Below are 6,925 nucleotides of genomic sequence, written 5' to 3'. Positions count from 1 at the left end.
ACGCCCTATCGAACTATAATCTACGAAACACTCTCGGAAATAGACTTACGCTAAGGGAGTTTCTTTGTTGGTTTTGCGAAAAGTAAAAGTAGTCAAAAAATGAATGAAGAGGAGGCGAGTATTTAAAGAAGAGAACGAGATTTGATTTTCGAAACTGTTGCACACGTTTTGCAAAAATATCTCTGAAATCTCGGGAGTGGGAAGTTGAGCAACTTTCTCCGCAAGACTTCTCTTCTGTTGACTCGTTCTAATCCATTTCGAACAGACAAACTTCGTGTCGTTTTCAAACGAACTACGCGTTGTTTATTCACGAACGTCATGCTGTTTTTCATGAAATAGAATGGCAAAACATTGAGCTTAACTTGGTCCAAAAAGAATAGTCTTAATGGGCCGGAGGCCCTCCACCAAGGCCCTCCACCAAGACCCAAGACCCAAGCCCAAGCCCAAGCCCACGCCCACGCCCACGCCCACGCCGAGCCGGACGGACGGCGGCGGCGGCGCGCGCGTGGAGTGCCATCCCTTCTACTGAGTTGTTTACACACTCATAGCAAGGGACCATATATAAACAACTCCATTCCTCTCTTCATTTCCGATGTGGGACTCTTCCACATTGGCAATTCTCATTTAAATGACATTTTACTAGGCCTACAGCATCTGAAGCCCAAATGCCATTTTTATTCACATTATTAATAAAAGCCCATGGCTATTATTGGTCCAACAATCCCCCACATGAATAGAAATGACTCTAAACATATGCAGACTAAATGCAGACTCGATAGACTCTAAAACTTAAAAATTTACTGACTAGACTTAAACTAAAGACTAGACAGACTGACTTATCGAGAGTGTTTGCGAAAAATTCACTGTGTTTGAGTAGGTAGCATTTTTAAGCCTTGAACCACTCATAGTTAATATCTGTCGGGTTTACTTTACCAGAAGGTGAACATGATGTCTTGAACTAACCGGTGTTTTATGTAGACCGAGACAACAGGCACAACGCAGCTTCATTTTCTCGTAGAACTTAGTTCTCTATTGTGTTCATTGTGGCCCTGAACTATTCCTGGTTTTCATGAGTGAACTTAGAGAATATAGCCTTGCATTCATTCTCCTAGAAACGGCCCCATTTCACACCCATTAGGTGATTTACCATGAAAAGTATTGAGTAATACTTCGCTTTAGAAGCTATGGAATCATTAAAAGCATATGCTTATCCTTCTCTCATTCGTTAGCACTTATCATCTTTAGGAGCTGGGATGAGACTACTTTGTCTCAAAGTGCTTTGGTTAGATTCTGCTTGATTTTGTTTTCCCTTTGAACCTACGTCTTGGGATCTCCAGTCATGATAGGTAGGGTTGCAGTCAAGCATCCTCATTAGTTATAGGCTTTAAACCCATTCCTTTTGATGATTTAGCAACAACATCTCGTGGCAAACCTTTAGTAAATGGATCCGCTAGGTTGTCAGTCGATTTGATGTAGTCTATTGTGATTACACCAGTTGAGATAAGTTGTCTAATGGTTTTATGTCGTCTTCTGACGTGACGAGATTTACCATTGTAGAGATTATTCTGAGCCCGAGCTATAGCTGATTGACTATCGCAATGTATTCTTATAGCTGGTACAGGTTTCTCCCACATAGGAACATCTTCCAAAAAATTTCTAAGCCATTCAGCTTCTTCTGCTGCTTTGTCTAATGCTATGAACTCAGATTCCATAGTTGACCTAGCTAGCACTGTTTGTTTGGTAGATTTCCAAGATATTGCCGCTCCTCCTAGTGTAAAAACATATCCACTTGTGGATTTTGAGTTTTTAGAATCTGATATCCAGTTAGCGTCACTGTATCCTTCTAAAACTGCTGGTTCTTTACCATAGTGAAGCCCAAAATCTTTGGTGTAGCGCAAGTAATTGAGTACTCTCGTTATAGCTTTCCAGTGTGTATGGCCTGGATTACTTGTATATCGACTAAGTACGTTTACTGCATGCGCTAGATCTGGTCTTGTACAATTGGTCAAGTACATGAGACTTCCGATCACACGTGCATACTCGTTTTGTGAAACCGCTTCACCTGAATTCTTTGTCAAGTGCATTTGGGGATCTAACGGAGTTTTTGCAGTACTATTAGAGTAGTTTTTAAATCTCTCTAATATTGTTTCAGCATAATGAGATTGAGTTAAAGTAATTCCTTTTGAATTTCTTATGATTTTAACTCCGAGAATAACATCTGCTAATCCCAAATCTTTCATCTCAAATTTTCCTTTGAGCATGTTTTTTGTTTGATTGATAATGTCTTTATTGCTTCCAATAATGAGCATATCATCTACATATAGACATAACAAAACATACGCATTTTTGGTAATTTTGTAGTATATGCATTTATCACATTCATTAATTTTGAAACCATTTGACATCATTGTGTTGTCAAATTTTTCGTGCCATTGTTTAGGAGCTTGTTTAAGCCCATAAAGTGACTTTACAAGTCGGCATACTTTGTCTTCCTGTCCAGGAATGACATGGTCCTCAGGTTGTTTCATGTAAATTTCTTCTTCTAAATCACCATTTAGAAAAGCTGTTTTTACATCCATTTGATGGATTTCTAAGTCTCTTAAGGCTGCGATAGCTATCATCGACCTTATAGATGTTATTCTGGTTACTGGAGAATATGTATCAAAATAGTCAAAGCCTTCCCTTTGCCGGAACCCTTGAACTACAAGCCTAGCTTTATATTTTCCACCAGGTTTTCGTGTCATTATCCATCTATTACCTAATGCTTTGCAGCCAGGTGGTAAATCCGTTACGTACCATGTGTAATTTTGCATGATAGAATCGAATTCACTTTTAACAGCTTCATTCCAAAAAGGAGCTTCGGGTGAAGCCATAGCTTCTGCCAAAGTTTTTGGAACATTTTCTACTAGAAATGCCATTAGGAAATCATCACCAAAAGATTTCTCCTTTCGAGCTCTTTTGCTTCTCCGAGGTTCATCTTTTTCTTCATTTTCTGAGATATCATTTATAGAAACTTCAACGTTTGTCTCAATTTCTGAGTCCTTGTCGTTGTCTCTTTCTTCTCGAGTTCGTTTTGAACCATGTTTTTCCTTGTATGGAAAAATATTTTCGAAGAAAGATGCATTTCTAGACTCCATGACTGAATTTTTATGGATGTCTGATATTTCAGATTCATGTACCAGAAACCGATACGCAGTACTATTATGTGCATATCCGATGAAAATGCAATCCACTGTTTTAGGTCCAATAGTGACCTTCTTTGGTGGTGGTACCGCAACTTTTGCCAAGCACCCCCACACTTTGAGGTATTTATACGAAGGTAAATTACCTTTCCATAGTTCATATGGAGTTTTGCCAGTTATTTTGTGTGGAATCTTGTTGAGGATATAATTAGTGGTAAGCAACGCTTCCCCCCACATGTTCTGGGGTGACCCAGATTCCTGCAACATTGCATTCATCATCTCTTTAAGAGTTCGATTTTTTCGTTCAGCAACTCCATTAGATTCTGGTGAATAAGGGGCTGTAGTTTGATGTATTATTCCATGTTCCTTACAAAATGAATTGAATGGACCATCATACTCGCCTCCTCTGTCGCTTCTAACTACCTTAATAGTTGTTTTAAGCTGATTTTCGACCTCGAGTTTAAATTCTTTGAATTTATCTAAGGTTTCATCTTTGCTATGTAAAAGATAAACATAACAATATTTTGTGCAGTCATCTATGAAGGTCACAAAGTACTTTTTCCCACCTCTAGTTGGCATGTATTTTAAATCACATAAATCAGTGTGAATTAAATCTAGAGGTTTATTAGTTCTTTCAACACGAGGTGATGGCGTTTTTGTGAGCTTAGCCTGTACGCATACTTCACATTTTTGTTTACTTGTTTTAAATTTGGGAATTAGATTTAAATTCATTAATCTTTGTAAAGATTTATTATTCACATGGCCTAATCTTTCGTGCCATATATTAAAAGACTCAACCAAATAAGCAACTGACTCTTTCTTATTCATTGAAACTTTTGGAGCTACAATTTTCGGAGGGACGGTCATTACATTCAACTTGACCAGTCCATCCTTAACATACCCCTTTCCCAAATACATCCCATTCTTCCTAATCACGAGCTTATCCGCCTCAAAGCTTGTGGCGAATCCATTCTTGCTGAGCAAGGTTCCCGAGACCAGGTTTTTCCTCATGTCAGGCACATGCTTCACATTTGTCAGAGTGACTTCACGTCCAGATGTCATCTTCAAAATCACATTGCCGCGTCCTTCAATCTTGGAGACTGCAGTGTTTCCCATCCTGAGCTTCTCCTGAGTCTTGCTTTTCTGATAGGTGCTGAACATCGTCCTATCAGTGCAAATGTGGGTGGTTGCACCAGTGTCATACCACCATTCCCTGGGGTTGTTGCTTTCAACCATGTTGGCTTCAGTCACCACAGCAACAAGATTCTCCTCAGTGAGATTTGCCTGAGCCTTCTCATCTTTGATCTTCTTGCGACACTCAACAGTCTTGTGTCCCACTTTGTTGCAGTAGTGACACTTCCCCTTGAATCTCTCCACATTCGCATTGATTTCAATGCCTTTGTTTTTGAAGTTTTTTCCAGTAGCCTTCAGTGCTGCAGCAGTTTTCGAAGGCTTTGCTGGAGAATGGGCGTGTGCCTTTCCTTTGCCTTTGTGCTCAGCCATGTTGACAATATGCTCCTTAGCATTGATCTTGTCAGCAATTCGGTTCCTGGATTCCATCTGAAGCCTCATGATAAGCTCCTCAAGGCCCATCTTCTTCTTCTTGTGCTTCAGGTAGTTCTTGAAATCCGCATAGCTTGGAGGAAGCTTTTCAATGAAGCTGAGAGTTGTGAATGTCTCACAGATGGACATCCCTTCAGCTTTGATTTCATGGCAAATGAGCTGGAACGCTTCCACCTGATCCATGATGGGTTTTGAATCCACCATTTTGAAGTCATGAAATTTTGCAACCACATACTTCTGGCAGCCAGCGTCCTCACCTCTGTACTTCTTGTCAAGTGATCTCCATAGCTCCTTCGCCGTTGGAATGTCACAGTAGACACGGTACAATGGGTCAATGAGGCGACCCAAAATGTAGCCTTTGCAGACGAAGTCAGAATGCACCCAAATGTCAACACTTGCGAGAGTGTGCACATCATCAATCCCGTAAGGGACAAGGGGCTTGTCCTCCTGGATGAACTTGTCCAGTTTCATCGTTGTTAGGAAGAACATCATCTTCTTCTGCCACGTTTTGAAGTTTTTGCCATCAAACTGGTCTGGCATCAGTCCTTGAGTGAACAGGCTGGGCACAGACGGAGGAGTTGGAACTGCAACCGGACCACTTGAGGTTCCTAGACCTGAACTCGTTTGATAAAGACCAGCACCGAACAAGCTACGACGCGTGGTTTCATCAGCACTGTTTCCCGCAGGAAGGGTAGTGGTTGTTGTTGCTGCAGCAGTTGAGGAAGCAGGGATGTTTCCAGCGGTTGTCACACCAGATACATCAGTTGCAGCAACGTTGATTGGAGTTTGCGCGATGGTAGTGTCAATGGGGGTGTTGTTTACATCCGTCATCTTTTTTCTAAATAAGAAAAACATGAAAACGGATTAGTACTCCATTCAACAATAACATATTAACATATTATTTTAAATAAAATAATAGTCCAAATCCGATTTTCATTTTTGGTGTTTGAACCAAATCATTTCGGTATAAGTCTGAAAACTGTTTTGCAAACTCGCTTATAAGCGTTCGCATAAACCTTTTTGTGTAGACTTTGGAATGTTTCACAAACTCGCTTAAGAAAGCGTTCGTGGAAACGATTCGCATATCACACGTATTAAAAATCGCAAGATACGCTTCGCGGAAGTGCTACAGAGCAAATCGCAAACACGATTTAGATATGTAAAAACGTTTCGCGGAAGTGCTATATAGCAAATCGCAAACACCGTTTAACAACCGTTTACAGATCCTTTAATAGACCGTTTTATAAACCGTAAGATCGACCCGAAACAGCTTTAGAAAACGATTTAGAGTTAAGATTGTAGAAGCTTGAAAAACGGAATCGATACAAACGATATATATATACAAAACGACGTTAAGGAAAGTAACGAAATGAACATGGAGGCGAGATATGATCTCTTTCCTTAACTCTAAATATTCGCTCCGTAGTGAGACGGGCACTGGCGAAATATCGAGTCCCAGGATACAACCATGGCAGACGATTTACGCTTCACTCGTGAACGCCCTATCGAACTATAATCTACGAAACACTCTCGGAAATAGACTTACGCTAAGGGAGTTTCTTTGTTGGTTTTGCGAAAAGTAAAAGTAGTCAAAAAATGAATGAAGAGGAGGCGAGTATTTAAAGAAGAGAACGAGATTTGATTTTCGAAACTGTTGCACACGTTTTGCAAAAATATCTCTGAAATCTCGGGAGTGGGAAGTTGAGCAACTTTCTCCGCAAGACTTCTCTTCTGTTGACTCGTTCTAATCCATTTCGAACAGACAAACTTCGTGTCGTTTTCAAACGAACTACGCGTTGTTTATTCACGAACGTCATGCTGTTTTTCATGAAATAGAATGGCAAAACATTGAGCTTAACTTGGTCCAAAAAGAATAGTCTTAATGGGCCGGAGACCCTCCACCAAGACCCAAGACCCAAGACCCAAGCCCAAGCCCACGCCCACGCCCACGCCGAGCCGGACGGACGGACGGCGGCGGCGGCGCGCGCGTGGAGTGCCATCCCTTCTACTGAGTTGTTTACACACTCATAGCAAGGGACCATATATAAACAACTCCATTCCTCTCTTCATTTCCGATGTGGGACTCTTCCACATTGGCAATTCTCATTTAAATGACATTTTACTAGGCCTACAGCATCTGAAGCCCAAATGCCATTTTTATTCACATTATTAATAAAAGC

Source organism: Raphanus sativus, chromosome 2 (assembly GCF_000801105.2).
Source record: "Raphanus sativus cultivar WK10039 chromosome 2, ASM80110v3, whole genome shotgun sequence".
Classification (NCBI taxonomy): Eukaryota; Viridiplantae; Streptophyta; class Magnoliopsida; order Brassicales; family Brassicaceae; genus Raphanus; species Raphanus sativus.
This window is presented reverse-complemented; position numbering follows the sequence as displayed.